The 18,961-nt window shown below is 37.2% G+C and overlaps 1 long non-coding RNA gene across 2 annotated transcripts; it reads left to right on the top strand.

The window, feature by feature from the left end:
- Nucleotides 1–980: 980 nt before the first annotated feature.
- On the top strand, nucleotides 981–5,738 carry LOC137855610 (uncharacterized). 2 transcript variants are annotated; one of them, XR_011095845.1, is made up of 3 exons: nucleotides 981–1,809; nucleotides 1,924–1,983; nucleotides 3,761–5,738. It is a non-coding gene; the product is annotated as an uncharacterized lncRNA (long non-coding RNA). The 2 variants fall into 2 exon arrangements; XR_011095844.1 differs by lacking the exon at nucleotides 981–1,809 and having other exon boundaries at nucleotides 1,817–1,983.
- Nucleotides 5,739–18,961: the final 13,223 nt, after the last annotated feature.

Here is an 18,961-nt window from a genome sequence, read left to right on the forward strand (position 1 = left end):
TTTGTTGTGTTTCTTAACATGTTATAATTAAAAGATGATAAAAAATCAAGTTAATCTAGACAGAAAAGAAAAAAATAAAAGGATGAAAGGAACGAAGCTACTTTAGGCAGGATTCATCTTACCTAAGCCTTGGCCTTCTACAGGTTCATCTGGGATCCCTCTAATGTCTTCCTCTCTAGATGGGTGGGATAACTCACAATTTGGACATGGCTGTCCCTTCTCATTCTCTGCAGAGGTAGCCTGATTAACTAACCTAGGGCAACACATTATGAAACAGGAAAGCTGAGGAGAGGAGCACCTCACCCAATAAGTTTAAGGAAGGGGAGTCTAAATATTGCCAGAGACACTGGAAAGAGGGATTCTGTAATTTGACACCTATTCCTGATCATTGATGCCTAATAAAAAATTAGCTTATTCTTTTAATTGTTTAGAAGAACACCGTAGAGTTGTATATTACATAAACATATCAGTAGATAAAGTGGAGGAAAGCATGGTGTTCATGTTGTAGTCTCATGAATCAGTTTTCAATGCTATGTACATGGGGTGCACATCTCACAACAAATCTACATAGTATTTTTTAAAGATCATAGTACTTCACAAAACAGGGAAGCCTTCTTGAACAGAAATAGTAATTGTTCCATCTTAAAATTTTGGGTACATCCTGAAAATATTTGTGGTGGGTAGTTTGCTGGTTCTGCATGCCCTCTTTCTGTCCTACACTACACATTGTCCCTGCTGTGCTATGAACAAAAAGAGATCCACACTGGTCTTCAACATCTCTAGAAATTTATCTATTTATACATCATACAGTATGTATAGCACCAGGGTTTCTTTCTCATACATTAATCAAGAAACAAGCAAATATACAAATAAAAAAAAAAATAAAATTTGAAAGAAAACAGACTAGTCCTGAAGCTGACTTGCATGAGTTACAATAGATGTATATGTTGTTTTGGGGGATATTGTTACTGACTTCTAAATTTCTCTGCGCAGCACATTTAGCTCATATTTTGACTTAAGATCTACTACAAGCTGAATTATTTGGAAGCCAACTATTGAAACTGGTTAGAGTTCTGACTGTTCTAGGAGACTATAGGGAGACCAGATCCAAATACAAGTCTTGCAAAGGCCCTAGTTTTTTACCTTGTACTAACCGAAAGATTAGTATATAAAAAATCTCAGACTTCAATATCCCAAGGTCACATTACTTGTCACTGTAAATTTTACTTACCTTAGGCAAAACAGTGATGTAGATCTTTATTTGAACGTACAAATTAATTCACAAAATGTTTAAAAGATACCAAGCCCATCCATATATCATTGTTTTTCAGTGAGGTTTTCTATAATTACATCTGTTAACAAATGTAGCAAATTCAATTAAAATTTAACTGGCAGTGCATGGAAGCAAAGCAGGTTCACTTTTATTATGTCAAACACCTTATTTTATGCCATGCATGTTAAAGTTTACCACTCCTTAAGGCTTGCAACTGCAACATTTTAACTGATATCTGGAGGCTTGTAATTGTGTGTGTGCACATCAATTATGGATTGGATTCAGCATTTTCAGATAACTTCGCCAATCACAAAGAGAGCCCAGTGGTCTCCTGGCATTTTTGGAGCAGTTTGATTACAGGTGTAATACATACAGCCTTGTTAGCTCTCAGTGATGAGGGATTCCCTTCCCTGCTGGGTTCTAGCTGAGGCACTGACCATTGCTTTTCACTAACAATTTCTGTCTACTCCCAAGAGATGTTTTAATGAGCCCCTCCGACATGGCCAAAGGCAAGAAATGTTCTCTGGGCCAGTGAGGTGAAGAGCCAAAGCTTAGCCTACTAGGCAAGCAATAATTAATAAGGCATTTTTGATTCATCTCAATTCATTAACAAAGTTACTTTTTTTTTTTCTTTTTTTAATACTGCTAAGCAACACAACGTTAAGTCTGTCACATTACTCACAAGTATTGAATGAAAAACTCGTGCCAAGGTACGTAAAAAAAAATTAATTTATGACAAAAATAAATGAATTTAGAATACTAATTGGGAGAAAGCAACTGACAGATACAGTGAAAGATTGATTTTAGGGGAAATGGAGAAATCTGTTTTCTGTTTATTTTAAGGACAGGGAACGAATACTGATTAGAAATATATAGCCAGTTAGGTTAATGCAGCATGTGGTTAGGTTGGTACAGGATGCTAGATTTGTCTAAAATTTTCCCCAGATTTGTGGCTCTCTGCTATGCAAGCAGAGCTGTAGTGGGGCTGCGGTCTGTTGGGGTTAATCGCAAGGGTTCCTTCAGACTTTTAAACTGCATAGCCCTAATGCAAGCAGTCTGTCAGATCCCATTCAGTGGTTCTTTTCCATAGGAAGCAATGTTGCTTATTATTAGCAATAACTGCTTTACAGTGGGACAAACTTCTGCTGGAATATTCTAAATAAACTACCAGGAGATGGTTAAGAAGTCCTCCCAAATTTTGTATTCATCAAATGAGGATCTTGAGGGAGACAACTGGCTTTGATAAGTTGTTTGGTATTTTGTTCCCTGCCTCCTTTCTCCAAGGTGAGGATGAAGAGAAAGACATTGCCGGGAAGAGAAGTAGAAAGAAATATTAGTTAAAAAAAGAGTGCATCAAAACGGCAGCTCTTTAGAGATATGGAAGGGGCATCAATCACTTCTGCGGGCACATTAAGCTGTTACATATTATAGCCATCTCGGTTTAAGTGGTGTAAGGCTCATCTCATTTGCATTTGTTGTGTTACAATCTTGCTTCAGGCCTGTCTCCCCAGTGAATAAGGTGGCTGTGCAAGGCAGCTTGTGGCTGGCATAAAGGATATGTCAGAGTCAAGCTGCTTCACTAATCAGCTTTGCTGGGGCAGATACATGATAGTCTATGTGAAGAAATTTAGATAATAGTATACAGCATCCACTGGAACTGTATATAGTGTATATAGGGCTTTAGACTAACTTCTAATCCTTCATGGAAAATTTGTAAATACTGCAGCGATGTTCTAGTGACCTCTAAAGGCAGCCGGTTTGAGCCGTGTAGCACTTTTTGTTAAACCCCACGCTTTGTAAGACACATAATGCTTATGTCCTCAAAGGCTCGACGCGGGGAATTTTCCCCCAAACACGATTTATTTGCGTTCACCCCCCCCCCCCCCCCCCCAACAACTCCCCGTCAAACCTCTCACGTCCCCTTTCCTCTCTCCCTCCTCCTCCTTCTCCTCCTTCCTCCTCCTCTTCTCTCCCCTCATCCTCCCCGCCCCGGGCCGGCCTCAGGTGAGCCCGGGCACCCCCCTGCGCCCCCTCCTCCTCCCCGAGCCCCTCTGGGCCAGCAGCAGCCGGCGGCCGCCCCCTTTCCCCGGGGCTCTCCGGCGGGCCCCGCTCCGCTCCTCCCGCTCCTGCACCCAGCGACCTGCCGCTGCCGTCGGCTCCCCCTTGGCCAGCAGGCCAGGCCGGCGGGGCGGGGGGGGGGGGGGGGGGTTATTAACCTAGAGTAGCAGTACCTCGCTACAGGCCAGCCAGCACGGGTGCTGCTCCGAGTCGGATGTGGCTGCAGTGTTAAGCTGGCTAAAAAATGTAAGTTTTTATAGGCGTTGCTCTTTCGGTTTCACGTTTTGCTTTTTTTTTTTTTTTTTTTTTTTTCTTCTTCTTCTTTCCCCTTTCTTTCTCTCTCCGGTGATTTTAAACCGACGTTTAAAAAATGAGAAGAGAAAAAGAAAAAGATGGCTTAAAACCCTCCCTCAACTCTCTCTGGCACAGCATTTTCAACTGTCTGAAGCGCTGCGGCTTTCCCAGTCGAGCCTTCCCCTTCAAGCTCAGCCAGCAGGACTAGCGTGTCATTTTCTCGAGTGCCAGTCTGTGAAGATGGCCAGATCGGAGCCGGACACCTTCCCCTCCTGAGGCAGGTCACTCCTGTCATGCACATTTGCGGTGTGTTCATCTCCTGCGCTCAGCAGTTCGGGGAGCGAGCATGGGGCTCCGCGCTTTGTTTGCTTTAACCACGATGAAACAGTTAAGCTGGACATTTTGGGCCAGTTGGACAACGGTGCGTGCACACACACACAGAAATTAAACATCTGACAGTAGCTAAAAGCTATAGAATATTTTGCATGCAGGTGAATTATGCCAAATAATGGCTCGGGAATGGCTTTTCTTATTTCCCTATTGAAGATAAGGGGAGCGTTTTTTAAAAAAAACCTCCTCCTCCCCACCATCCCCACCAAAAAAAAAAAAAAACACCCTCACATGATGAAAGACCTATAAAGTTGAATAGTTGGGAGATAATAACTCTTAACGGTAAAGGTCCCAGCATACGTATACCACACTGCCTCTGGCAGTAATCCTGGCTTTGGGGATCTGAAATTTCCTAAAGATGTATTAGTGTCTTATACACATGTGCTCTTGTGCACTCATAATCCTTTTCACTAGCTTCTTAGCTGCATGCTTTGTATTTAAATTTTCCTTCTGACCAAGTAAATCCCTTTGGATGAAGTGACAGGAGCTTTTCAGCACCCATAGCTGGGTGACAGCTGGTGTAGAGGCTCTGAAAGACTGCAAAGTGTTCCTTACTAGCTTTCTTCAGGACCAGTGTCAGCCACCAGCTGAGCGATTTGTTAGCTCCCCTTTGGGCATCAGTCAGCTGAAGAGGCTCACATTAAAGGCTAAAGTAATACAATGGATATTAATAAATAAAATAAAATTAAAAAAAAAAAAATATCACTGCTCCTGGTTTTACTGTGCTTTTAATTAGGTGCTTATTCATTATATGTGAACACGGTACATTTTCATTAATTTGCGAAACCCTTTATTTATACTGTATGAAGTATATATGCCAGCCTCAGAATCACACTGTTAAAACTTTGGCTTGAAAGAAGTAATTGTCAGAAGCCTTTCTAGGAGCAGCACAGTGCATAAAGTAGTTTATTTACAGATCACAGAACAAGATGTTTGTATTTATTTTCCCTCAAGTAAAGTTTCCCTGTAAATGTCCAATGTGTAATATATTCTGTTATTTAATTCCAGATTTGAAGGTTTGCTTCTCAGGGGTTCTGGCAAGTTTTTGCTATTGGAATTAGTAATGAGGAGCACTGGAACTGTGGAAGTAAATCGTGCAATGTAATCAGGTTGTTAAAGGAAAAGCAATTCAAAAATGGGACTGTTTTAGAACCAAGTAAAGGCAGTGGATCTAACATCAAAGATGCTTTCTGCACAGTTTTGTTTTATGTTTGTTTGTTTGTTTGTTTTGTTTTGAGGGGTTGCATGCACAAATGCAGGGGAGAAATTCTTCACTCTGTCTCCAATAAGTAGAGCAAAGATTAATTTAAAAGAAGTCATTTTTAAAACACGGTAGCTTCTATGATAAATTTTTTAATTATTTATTGATCTCTAAGGAGATTAAAGTACTGAGCTAGGTAAAACTCCCAAAGCAGTCTAGGTGTTTTGCTTGAGTAAGGACTATTGGCTTAGACCAAAGACTTATGAGAATTAGTTTATAGAAATAGTAGTTAATATTCAATACTTTGTTGGTGCACCACCCACGTATTTCAGTGAAAGCATCTCAGCTTTTAAATAATAATTCAGACCTGTAATAAGCACATGTGTAAGGTGTCTTAATTGTATTCTTTCATCTCAGATGTGTTGTCACAATAAAATTCTTGTTTAGAAATTGGGTTAAATGGAGACATGAAATTTCCTTCTTTAGGTTATTATGTTTTAATAAAATAAGGATAATAGAGTGCTTTTTTGTTTGCTTGTTTGTTTGTTTTCTTACTTTTCCTTGTTCTGAAAAAGTGAAATGGGGGATTATAAAGGAATAAAACAAAATTCTCTCAAAGCTTTGAAGCATTTTTATTCCCAAAAACAAATAGCTGAATTAAAACTACAGATAGGTGAGGCAGTTCCTGTCTCAAATTTTGCTCCAGATGACTAAAATCAAACCAAGTTTGGGCCTTTGATTCATGTTCAGTAAAAAACTTTGAAAGTAATTTCTGTATGAATGTTCATTTTCAAAGAAATATAATAGCTTTCAATATGCATTTCACTCAACATTTCTTTCCATTTTAATCAGAGCTGGAGGTTTATTGTCTTTTGTTTTTTTTTCACTGACAGTTGCTAATTGAATAAGATATATTTTGTAGAAATAATAAAATTTGCAAGGTGCTTCTTATCTGTGAGTGATAGATCACAGAAATGAGGAAGATTATTCAAATGAATTAAAATAAAACATGTTTTTCTGGTTCTTTCTTTTACATTGGAAACTTAACCAAACTAATTTGCAAAGAAAAAGTGAGATCTTTTTATTTTATAATCTTTGTCAAATTTCTACAGAGACAGTTGCATAAAAACCAGGAAAAAGTACAATACAGTTCCAGTAAAGAGATAGAAATATCTTTCACAAACCAAATCAGACATGTATTTACAGTTCTCACTACTCCTGCACCCTTTGAACATATTCTTTCTATTCCTTCTTACATCTGGATTTTGACCCTCCTTTTGCATACATTTTTCCCGCCTCTGAAATATGCTGCTGTTGAGCCAGAAAATAAACACTCACTAAAATCTCAAATTAAGCTTTCCCCGAATGAATTACAGAAGGACCTGATCCTGCACTCAACCAAGTCTGTAGAAGTTTTAATCACAGATCACACAAGCAAATGAGACAAGAGGCCTTATATTCATAATACCTGGGTAACCTCCAGAGCTGCAAAGCTGAAACCTTTCTTTAAGTGTTGTAATTCTAGAAATCTGCTAATAATAAAAATGGAATTTGGGAGATTTTTAGTTTGAACTCAGGCATTTCACTTAGGTCATGATCCCAAGCACTTCTTCAGCATGTTTTCCCCTTATGAATTATTAATATAGGGCCCGTAATGGGCTCACAAGTGACTCTGGAGTCCTTATTAGTAAATCATAGTAACCATATCAAACTGAAAAATTCACAGGGTGTATAGTAAAAATAATATTTAAGATCTACAGAATGTGTGTGAGAGAAAATATATAATAGCAAAACTAAGGGAGTCTCTATTCCCTCTAAATATTAATTTATATTTTACTAATTTGCATATACCAAAGTTCCTGAATATTACATTTTTTTCTTGCAGTCTTTGTTATTAAAAACTTTTTTTTTTTCTGATTATTTTCTAACATATTTTATTACAGTTCACTTATTCATTCTCCATATAAAACAACATTGGTGCTTCTTTATTATTATTTTTAAATACACAGCATCTTAAAAAAAAAAAAATATATAGGGCATACCTGTATGTTTGGTGTCTGTTTACATTTTCTGTAATGTAGTCATTAAGCACACAACGTAGACTTAAAGGATGTCAAAACTGACAACCACACTATGATTGATGATGCTGTGCTAGACTAATTCTTACCAGGTGTGGTGTGATGTGAATTCAAATGTAGCTCAGGGTTCTTATTTGTATTAGCAAACTTGTGCTTTGTCAAAGTTCTGTGACTTCTTAACCCACTAAATCCATCTTCTAATCCAAGTTTTTCTTCGCCTTATTGGTGTATACAATATTTTTCTTCCCCTCTCTCAATAAGGCAATCCTTACGTCTTCGTCTCTAGTCAGGGTTTCTAAAGAGTTCCAGTTCGTGTAAATTCCAGAAAATACCAAGTCTGATGAGGTTATGTTAATTAAGTGTAAAATCTACATAAAGGCTTCCTAAGTGACTTGAGCTAGGGTAGGCAAAATTATGTAGGGTGAAATTCACTCCATCAGCATAAAGCATAAACAGGAGAGCTTTATGTGGATAAGGAGTAAAATCCATGATCTTCTACTAGAAAAGGGGCTATAGCTCAGACTTCTTTGGTCCCTACACACATTGTCTTCACTGTCACCTCTTGTCACATGCTTTGAGGGGGGGGGTACAGAGGGGAGAGTAAAATCAAGATTTTACCTCATGTTAAGGATCATTGGAAAATAATGGGTACTTTCACTTTGAACATTGAACAAGTCTTTACGTGCTAGCTTGGAGGGCGGGGGGGGGGGGGGGAGAGGGGGGTGGTAGGGAGGGCGGGAGGTGGTGACCTAAACTTTTAGGCTTGTTTGTTTTATTATTTTTTTTTTTCTCTCTTCTCTCTCTCACTTTCACACCCTTCCCATCCCATCATTCCCACCCCCCTCCCCCGCCCTTCCTTTTGACTTTGTCCTCACTGAGTACAGTGTCATTAGCTGGATTTTTGGCAAACCATATGTCCATTATGTTTGACAGCCACAAACAGTATTGGCCTGGGGGTGGGGCAAAGGAGTTGCATTTATTTGTTTCCTGGCTGAATAATCTATCATGCTTAATTTTATTTACATTATTTTTATTTATATTTTATTAACAAAAACAATCTACTTTCAAACAGAGCCTTAAGATGCTGGAAAACATGCATAGTAACATTTAGAAGAGTTCTATCTACTTGAACAATCAAACCCAACACTCAAACAATCTAAAACCCTAAGCAACATGTTTGATACATAACAGCTAACCACAACAAATGTTGCACTATTAATTTATGAAAGTAACTATTATCCCCAACCTCTACCTCCTCCTTTCCCCCACCAAACTATTTTTCACTCAGGTCTAATTTTAAGTGAGTGCTTTCTCATGCAAATATCCATTGATTTGAACAAGATTTTGTAAGGGTAAAGATTGAGCAAAGACTTTGGGAAGTGATCTTAGAGGAAAACCCAGCCCCGTCTTTTAATGATGCAGAGTCACTGTACAGGAATGTTATTGTACTACTACTGCACAAAAGTGGTGGAAGAAGGGCCAGCATACAGGACAGTGACCTGTATTGGTCCATTGGTCTATTGGTCAGTGGTGTATTGGTCTGCCAGGGCATGACAGGCACTGTTAGCAGAAAAGCCAGATTGGTAGGGAAGCAGTGTTTGTGGGCATCATCTAGATTATTCAGTTTATCTTCTCCATGATCACCCTGAAATAGTCTCCAAGACCTCTCAGTTGAAAACCGCAGTCAGAGTAGAGCAAGGGAATAGCAATGAATATTGGTTCTTCTGGCAAGTCATGTAGTTGCCTTATTTCCAAAAACATCACAGAAAATCATGGTTTCAAAGTCCTACAAACAAGCATTGAAGGTGGGAGAATAATTTCGTCAAAACAAACAAACAAACAAACAAACAAAAGTTTCTTAAATTTAGATAATTTTAAATCTTGACTATGTAGAACTCAAAAATAATTGAGGCCAGAAGATGTCATAGTGACCCCTGCAGGCAATATAGTAACCTGCAGAAATAACTTGGGAAATTAACATTTTAACAAATTAAATTATAATTTAACATTATACATCTCTCTCTCTCTCTCTCTCTCTCTCTCTCTCTCTTTTTGGCAACTTGCAGTTGAACTTCGGTGAGTTGGTATAGAAATTTTGATGGAAGAAGAACAGGGAAACAGGGACTGAAACTCATTAGATTAGTTTAGCATCTTTATTATTAGCTTGGCATCTTTATTTGCTGATACAGTCTGTGCTCTCAAAACATATTCCAGGTTTTGTAGTAGTGCAATAGATGCAAGGAGTGATCCCTAAAATTTGTATTTTGGAAAACAGATCTTGCCTACAAACAAGAGATGTCTTACTTTTCTGAACACTTCTTTTAAAGTAAATGCAGGTCTTTCTGAATCATTATAATTATGAACTACAATTTGAACTTCATGTCCAGTTTGAAAACTGGGTCCAAAACAACAGAAAGATTGAAGTGTTATCCACTCTATATCAAACATATCAAAGTACACTGACTGCATAGGCTACTTATTTGATATTTGCAGTTAGTTGATTTGACACATTTAAAGTATTCTTGTATAAAAACAGTTGACCAAAGAACTGCTAATGTTACTATTTTCAACTATTTGAGATGAGCTGGCATCCAGTGCTAGATTGCATGTGGGCTAGATTACCTGGCACAGGACCGAATGGGGAAAAGTTTATTCTTTATCATGAGCAACCTCACAACTGGGTGGAGCTCAGCCAATTATTTTTACTACTTTTCACAGATCACTAAGTGCCTTTTTCTTAGTTCCACTCACTCTTCACCTGCTTGTTCACTGGTTTCTTCCCACTGGAGTCCTCATTTTGCATTGTTTTTGGCTTGTTCACTCTGGGCTGCAAAATTTTCTCCACACTATGAGCTGGTGTTAGTGGTGGAAATCTACTTTAAGCAGATTTTCTAGGAGGCTTGGTTAGGTAGGATTATGTAGTAATATTGATAATTATTTGTTGCATCTGTATTTCAGCCTTAAATTGATATTAAGTGCTGATCTGCTTTATGGCCATTGTTTTGGCAGCTGTAGAGTGCATGTCCTGATAGATTTGTGAAGGGATGAACTACTTAGTTATTGCTTCCCCTAGTTCTGTTGTTACAGCTAATAAAAATGCAGCCTTTGCTTTAACAGACCATCTATCTTGCTTACTGCTTTCTTTCTGAACCAGTAGGATGTCTCACTGATCAGAAATTGACTTAGCAAAACAGAAATTAAGGCAGAAGAAAGAAATCTGGAAGGTGTGCTCTAGTGTGTTCTTACTTTCAAGTCATACAAGGTGTTTGCAGCAGCTTTAGTCATACTGTCCATATCTGTATGTCATGTTACCCAGATGTGTTTCAGACTCATGGTCAAGTTACTGTTTTTTTAACCAGCTACCAGCTGAACCATGATAACATCATCCTTGAAACATAAGGAGAATGTGAAGTAAAGAAACTTAAAGTAACCCTGCGTTACTTTGTGATCCTCTAAGACAAGACACATTTTCTCTCCTTTGTTGAAGAAAGCTCACAAAATTACCAGGTTTAAGGTAACACGCAGTAGCTATTTTTGCCATGTAGTAGCTTTATTAAATGTCTGATGCTTAATTGTATTTTACAGCATACATTTCTATTGAATTTATATTATGATTTGATCTTTCTCTGTAGATAAGTATGGCACATTTTTGTTTATCTCCATTTTCACAGTAAGAAAAAAGGAAGAGTCAGGAAGTCTTAGAACTTCTCTTACCCACAATAATGACCGAGGTGGAAGAAAGTTTGAATGCAGTAGAAAGGACAAAAATGGATTTCAGCTGAGAGCACTGACAAGGAATTACCTCTGAACATAATACGTTGCTGGCCAACAAAGAACAACCTATAGCTGTGAAAGCCATTGTGGACCTAAAATGCTAGCAGTGGTCAAAGCAAATTAAGACTTATTAAGAGACCCTTATGTATCGTTTTACCACAGCAGAATTACACTGCCAGCTCTGCAAAGGAAGATTTAGTCGGGTAATTCTCATTAAGGGGCAAACCTCTCTGACTTGTCCTGGTGCTTTGCCTGATTAAGTACTGGAGAGCCAGGTCCTAAGGTTGGCCCAGCTGAGTTCTAACCTTTCTGCCTTTATACAAGCAAAAGCTTCATATATCAGCTCTAGCTCATGCAGAGGAGTCTTACCAGGCACTGTAATCCTAAACAGAAAAATTTCATTGCAATGCACAGCAATTTGCATTCTTCCTCAAAATTCTGCTACTCCATTATCCATTTTTCTCTTGATTAAAAGAGATCAGGAAGTGCACACTCACATATTACACACACAGGCTTTCCATACAGGAGTCCTGGAATCCACATTCAAATTCAAACTGGAGGAGATCTGGCAACTTCCAGCTTTTGATGGATTTATGCTGTTCTAATAATAGCCACAATTTATTGATAATTATCAAGGAGGGATGTTACAGTGTTGGGGTTTTGTTGTTATTGTTGTTGGGTTTCTAAGACATTCAAGTGCTTTCAGAAGTATCCAATGTCAAAAAGTTCTTAAATGTTGTAAGCCCTCTGTACTTGTGCAAATCCTTTTAATTTTACCCACTGCAGGTCAACCTATGGCACTAGTTACTTCCAGGAGCAGATGGAACTGGAGCCACACTAATATAAGGGAAAATTCAGAAAGTAGACATGAATTTATCCAAATGTTTTGAGGTTTAGGCCATTAGACTACGGTTTGGATTATATGGTCTGTCCCAACACCTTCCCTCCAGGAATGTTTTGGAAAAATAACATTTTCCCAAATGTAATTACAAAAGATATTTTTATGACCTATGCAACAGTGTGAACAACCTTTGGGTCCCCCCCGCCCCAACAATAAGAACTAAGAAGGTCATAGCACATGTAAGGAGTCAATCCCGGCCCCACCACTGACCTTTTTCATGAATTTGGATTTGACTGTACCTCAATGTCCCACAAATAAAATGTGGATAATGGCATTTCTTTACCTAAAAGGAAAGAGGTGGTTCTGTGGAGTAATGGAGTAAAGGTGGTTCTATAGACCAATAAGAACAATTTGTAGTCAAATACTGCATCAAGGGGATTAGGAAAGGTTGATTGTGCAGCATAAAACTGTTCTAAATATTCAAAATAAAAAATATTTTTATTTAAGAAGCTGAATGTCTCAACTTTTAAGGTAAACAAACAACCTGGTGTTCCAAACTTTGGCTGTTTCATAGATTAGTTGTCTATAAAGATTTTATTTTGGCTAAAAGTTGTCTTCTTCCTCAGCAATAAGTTTGTCTTCCTCTCCAAACATTAACATACCCATTTTGGCCTGCGGGACTTTGAATTGAAACTTCTATACAAACACACACATTCGGGAAAAAAAACAAACAAACATATATATCTCAAATTAATTTGACATCTTTTGTTGTCCTGTACTTTTCAAGCAATGAAGAGAAAAAAAAAAAAAAAAAAGTTTTGAAATACTCTAATGAGGTAGACAAGTCAATGATACCCATCGAGCCAAGGATAATATATGATTTTTTCTGGTGAGATTCGAATTTCACACCTGTTAGTCTGACTTGTTCAGATGGCCTATTAAATAAGGGGTTTTCGTACCTTGTGATCTGGTTGTTGCTGTTTACTTGTGGGTTCTTTTGTTTCTTTGATTGGAAGATTTTGGTTTTGTTTCTTGCTGGTGCCATCTCAGGAAAACCAGGAAGTCCTTTTCATCCAAAATTAGTTATGTAACCACGATAGTAGTTGTAAGAGCTGTGATATATTTTAAAGGACAGCATCCAAGTAGAATACCAAAGTAAATTTATTAAGTAGCTATTCATTATGTTATTCGAGGAATGAGAACCACCCTTGCCTGTTCAGGTATTTCAGTTAAATGTTTCCAAAGATCATTATTACAGTCAATCCTTTAATTTATGGATAGAAAGTAATAGTGCATGGTATATAGTAGAGCTAGAAAGAGGTAAAAGGATTTAGGACTGCACAAGAACTTAATTTTTCAAGAACCAATAGACATCAAAAGAAGCCACAGGCATACAAGCTCTTTGTAGTCGAGGAACAGTAGCTGTGTATTAAAACTCACATCCCCTTCCTTTTGTCTGTATAAAGAACAATGTGGTGCTACAGAGGCCACTGAACAGTCTATTCAGTGGATTTATGCTATCAGTTGCTGTGTCCTCACTCCTCTCCCTCCTGGGCAGATAGAATTTTCCCTTAAATGTGATACTTCCTAAAATTGCAGGCGTAGAAGACATGCAATTATAAAACTTAGGCAATTTCTTCCCAAATCCACAATGCTGTTTTGCACTGTATGCTGCATGACTGTCAGTCAAAGCAGAAACAATTAATTCCAGCTGCACCTTCTACTTTAGTTGCAGGTCAACAGGCTTGATTCATGGTAAATTTGTCACCTTAAAGTTAATTGCAAAGTTTAATGTAAACTACATCCACCCATAGCATAAACAAGTTGGAAATGATAAGCAGTTTGTGATATCTTACTGAACAACAAATATTAAGAAATAAATATTTTCTTGGAATTTTAGTAGAATACATGATCTATGTTTTCAATCCTAATTTCAGCTTCTGATGAGATGAATCAAATATTCACATCCCAGCTGCCTCTGAATGTTCTAAGTGGAATTTCTTGGAGCAGCATGAGCAGGTGGTGTTCCCACACAGCTCCAAATAAAGTTTATATGTGCTGAGGATGCTGGCTGCCTTATATATAAACATGGATTCAGATAACTAGTTTTCCTTTAATGCATATTTTTGGTCATTTTGGCATGAGGCTGAGTTTTTCCCAAGGACAAAGCCACAGGTATAGAGATATTGCCTGGAGCACTACTGTCTTCCAAGCCCAAGGACACAGTTTTCTGTGTCTGAGCCATAGTTCACATAAACTACATACATGTTAAAGAGTGGATTGTTTCATGCCTTTTGTACTGTAGTCCAAGAGTGGTGTATACAGTGCAGTCCAGGAATCTATGCAGGGTGTCTGAGGCCACCAGGCCTTTTGGGATACACCAGAAAAGCATGCCCAGTGTAGCTGAGCAGGGGTAAGATAGATTAGTCACAGCTCGAACCTGACTTCTGTATAAAGGCAAAATGTTGATGTGCACTAGCTTGTAGTCCAGTCTTGTGTGTTCCTAGCCGAAAATTGTTTTGTCTGCTCTTTATTAGAGTCCAAGTTAAAACTGAATGACATGCAGAGCAGAGAATAGAGACACATTGAAGAGACACATCCAACAGAAGTACTCATGAAGCCTTTACTTTTAGAAGGATAATCCAATCTTTGCCCTTACTAAGCTCCTCTTTGAGAACCCAATCCCCTTTACATACAGATTCATAGCTAGTTGAATACCTGTTCTGAACCACACCTTAGAGGACTCTGTCATTTCTGGCTGTAGAGGGAATTTATGCAGCTCAGCTTCAGTAAGCTCAAGTCAGCTCTTGAGCTCTTGTAACTATCCAGTCCCCTATATGTGCTCATTTTGACTTTTTTTGATTTAAATCTTTTTTTTTTTTTTTTTTTTTTTTTTTTTTTAATCCAACTCAGCAGCAGAGCACAGATTTTTCATCCTGTGTTGTAGGAAATTTTGGTTCTCTCAAGTCTGTTATTTCAAGACTGTTTAAAGCTCCACCAGATGGCTATCATCCTATGCTCATGGCACACCCAAAAGAGCACAAAAGGACAAGAGAAAGCTAAGTATTACATATATCTTACCAAAATCAGAGCATTTCTCTGTGCTGAGGACCAGCGTGAAGCATCAGGAAAAGCTTCACTTTGTGCTAGAAGACTCAGACTAGAGGAATTTTGTTCTGGCCAGTTGTATCATCATCCATTCCATCTGCTTTATGAAAGTGATGTAAAAAAGTTTAACTGAATCAGAAATGTGGCTTCTAATCAACAGTGTGAAATATCTATCTAAAGTAATGTATCTTTTAACATGTCAAGTTGCTTCACAGACCACATGAATAAAGTATCATTGCTAGTATCAACACTTGATTCCTGACTTCAACTACAACGATGTTGGACTGTTAGGGCCCAAAGCAAGAGTTTCTTCTCCAGAAGTCTTTTGTTCTGCCTTTTGAGCATGTTTTCACATGCTACTATTTTGCAGTGGGCCTAGGAGATTCACCACACAAAGAAACAGAAATTCAGAAATGTCTGAAAGCAATAAACCTCTGAGAAAGATGAAGTATAAGTAAAGATTAAAATAGGACAGAAGAACTCTATATTCTAGAAACATATAATTAGGACGAGCATGTGAAAACTTTAATGTTCAAAATCCAAAATATATATTCAAGTCCTCAGAGTGAGCATCTGAATTACTTAACAGAAAATCTGAATTACTTGAGAGACCTTTCTATTGTTTTGCTCCTTGGCTATATTACAGACTCCTTGAAGTTTTCCTAATTCTCATAGAAGGACAGAATATAAAATAAATAAATACATTTAAAAAAAGTAATAAACAACAGGGTAATTAGTTAGAAGAGCATATAAATACATATATTTCATACATACTTTGTCGTGTGTGTATATGTATCTATCTTCTCACACATCTTTCCCAGAGGGCACTCATAAGCTCAAATGTGTTGGAAAAACATTACACCAAAGCAACAGAATCACTTTCTTAAAAGTAAGTTAGTGGGATCTGACTATAAAACTGTCTTTTTTCTTCAGTGAGAGGTAACATCTTTCAAGAGTGGATATCAGTAGTTGCTTGCTTGCCCTGTTTTTATCAGAAGTCTTTGAACCATTTAAAGGTTAGTTTTGTATCCCCTGATCTACATGCTTGAGCCAAGGTTTTTCTATGGCATATCACTTGACAACTGCCATTTGAGGATACAACCAATCTGACAAAATGAGCTTTCTACATAAAAAATTCTAGCTACTACATTTTTATATGAAATTTATTCTAAGACCTAATCAAATTCTATCAGACTGTTCCTCAGGAGTCAATAATTGCAATAAGAGTATCTGTTGTAACCTTTAGTCCTTTATTTCCCAGAACAAAAGAGGACTTGAGTTTTTTCCTTTGTTCTGTGTAAAACAATAAAACATGATGTTTAAGTATATTTATGTTTTTAACCTCTCTAACTAGAGGAATTGATAAACTGGTGGGATTGTCTTTATTGACTATGCACTAAATATCAAGACCAACTGGAACAGATACCCCGAGGCAACCGTACCAAATCACATCAAAAATATGAATATGCTTGTAATATAGAATAAAAACAAACAACAAAAATCAACAGCAATAATAAAACAATTATTCAAGATATTCAAGGCAAACAGAAGTGTCACAGAAATAATCAAATTCTTATCTGATGATTCTAGAAGAAAGAGTTGCTGATGAAAAAGAATTGTTTTGGCCAAGGACATAAGACAATGTTAACTTCATAATCCACTGTGTTTTGCTGGTAACAGAGCAACTAAACATAATAAAGGTCTAGTCTATCTTTTTTTTTTTTTCTTTCCATTCTGAAACTAGAAATATTTTCTTTCACTGGTGTCTAGAAGATCCAAAACACCTCTCTGCAGTCAGCATTCAGGAGACACACAACATATGGTTGTAGAAAACTGGCAACTGAACAGTTTTGCATTCTCCAAGTAGGCACTCATTGAAGATGCTCAGAGGACTATCAACACAGCAAGTACTCTTTCCTGCTGATGCACTTTTTTTACTGTAGTGACCTAGATAATCTAGGCATTAAAGTAACATTAAAGAAGATATTTTAGTGACATACCTTATTTATTCAAAATCAAGTGTTCGGTATGCTTAGTTTCAATTACTGAATATAATAAGGAAACTGAAGAGGCATGAAGAGGCAAATCTTTTTTTTTTTTTTTTAATCATCTCTATATATTCTATTCCTATGACACTGTGCATTTTTTGCATCTTTTCCTTCATTTCAGTCTTGTAACAAGGTCATTCTAGAAGCTCATTTGATACTACAATCTTCAGGGGAAAAAATGTTTATATATATTTATATATATATATATTATTTCTATCTTCATAAATTGAATTTTCCCCTACATAATTTTTCCAACAAAATATTTTTTTGGAAATTTTAATAAGTAAATAAATAAATTAGAACATTAACCATATCTGTTACTGTATGAATTTACCAGTTCCTGTCTGCCTCTTTTTCTCAATAAACAATGATAAGTAGAAGAAATTAAGTCTTCTTACTCCTTCCCATTACCTTTGTTCTGAGTTTGATACCTACATTGTTTCAAGTTATAACCCTGCACTACTGGACTAGAGTCCATATAACCTCTTTGTTACTGTATTTCAATAAAATGTCATGAAACATCATAAAACCATGTGGAAATATGAGAAATATTTACTGTGGACTTTTTACCAGTGTCCTAGGCTTAAGGATGAACAGACAAATAATTCAAGATTCTATCATCCTGTATCTACTGCTTTTTTAGAAAATGGTTTGTAACAGAGGTCCAATGGAATAGGACTGAGAGAAAACTAATGAGGAAAAATACTCTGTTTCTATAGATTCAAGATCTTCAAAAAAGAGGCTGTCCTCAGCCCTCCAGCAGAGATGCTGAGAAGTGAGCCTAGAGATAGCCTTTCTATGCATCTTCAAGGAAAAAGCGTTGGTGACCAATTAACTGCCTTTCAGTTGAGAGATCCATGAACAACACACTGGGAATATCTCTGAAGACATTACTAAAGCCCTGAAGTATCTTGCATCCACAATCAATCACTTCTGCTGTGGAAGTGTGTGAAGTAGCATGACAGGAATTTTGGTATTCTCCTATGGTTAGTCTGAACTTTATGATATGTGCACCTAAAAAGAGGGGATGGAGATACAGTTTCTACAGAACTAATTGTCAGGTCTTTACAGTGAGATACTAATTAAGGTTAAAATCTTAAGGAATAGGCCTCCTGGCTCCCCTCCATCATAATATATATTGTGATTTTTAACTTAAATCAAAACATATCATTATTCTTAGTGTAAAGAGAGAGATAGATTAGATTATTCATATATATGTACATTTATAAATACAGATTAATTTAAATATATATACCTATTAGGTAAAGACATTGGATATTTTAAAAGCAATATTAACATTGAAATATAATCTACATGTTTTATGAAAAATTATGGGGAAGTGAAACTTTTTTATACTGGTGATAAACGAGGTATACATTAATATCAGGCCAGTACTATCAATTCAGACTGGTGTTTCATTTTGATTTCAATTCAGACCTGAAAACATAGGTTTAATCTATTGTAAAGACAGAATTATTTCAAACATAAGAGACTATGTGTGAATCAAGACTCTTGTGCTCTGATATCATTTAGAGTTATTGATCATTTACACGAATGTGTATGTGAATACTTCAGCAGTTCCAGATTTTATTCCTCTCTCAGCAGTTACACTAATCAATAAGTAAGTAGCTGGGAAAAAAAAAAAAATCATTTTGCTCAATGCATTTGTATCCAAATGTGAAGATCTCTGTGTCTGACCTTTGCAGGTCCCCAGGTTGCCCTTGGACAGTTAAGGCTATAGTGCAGGTTTCCTGAGTGACTTTAAATGTTTATTCCTCAACTTGGACTGGAAGCATGTGGGAAACCACCTGGTCAGAGTTGAGTCACCCTTGCTGATTTATCCGGTCATCTTGTCTTCTCTCTTCTTCAGTGTGTGCATTGTTCAATAGCCCAAAC

This window comes from Anas acuta, chromosome 1, assembly GCF_963932015.1.
Source record: "Anas acuta chromosome 1, bAnaAcu1.1, whole genome shotgun sequence".
Lineage (NCBI taxonomy): Eukaryota > Metazoa > Chordata > Aves > Anseriformes > Anatidae > Anas > Anas acuta.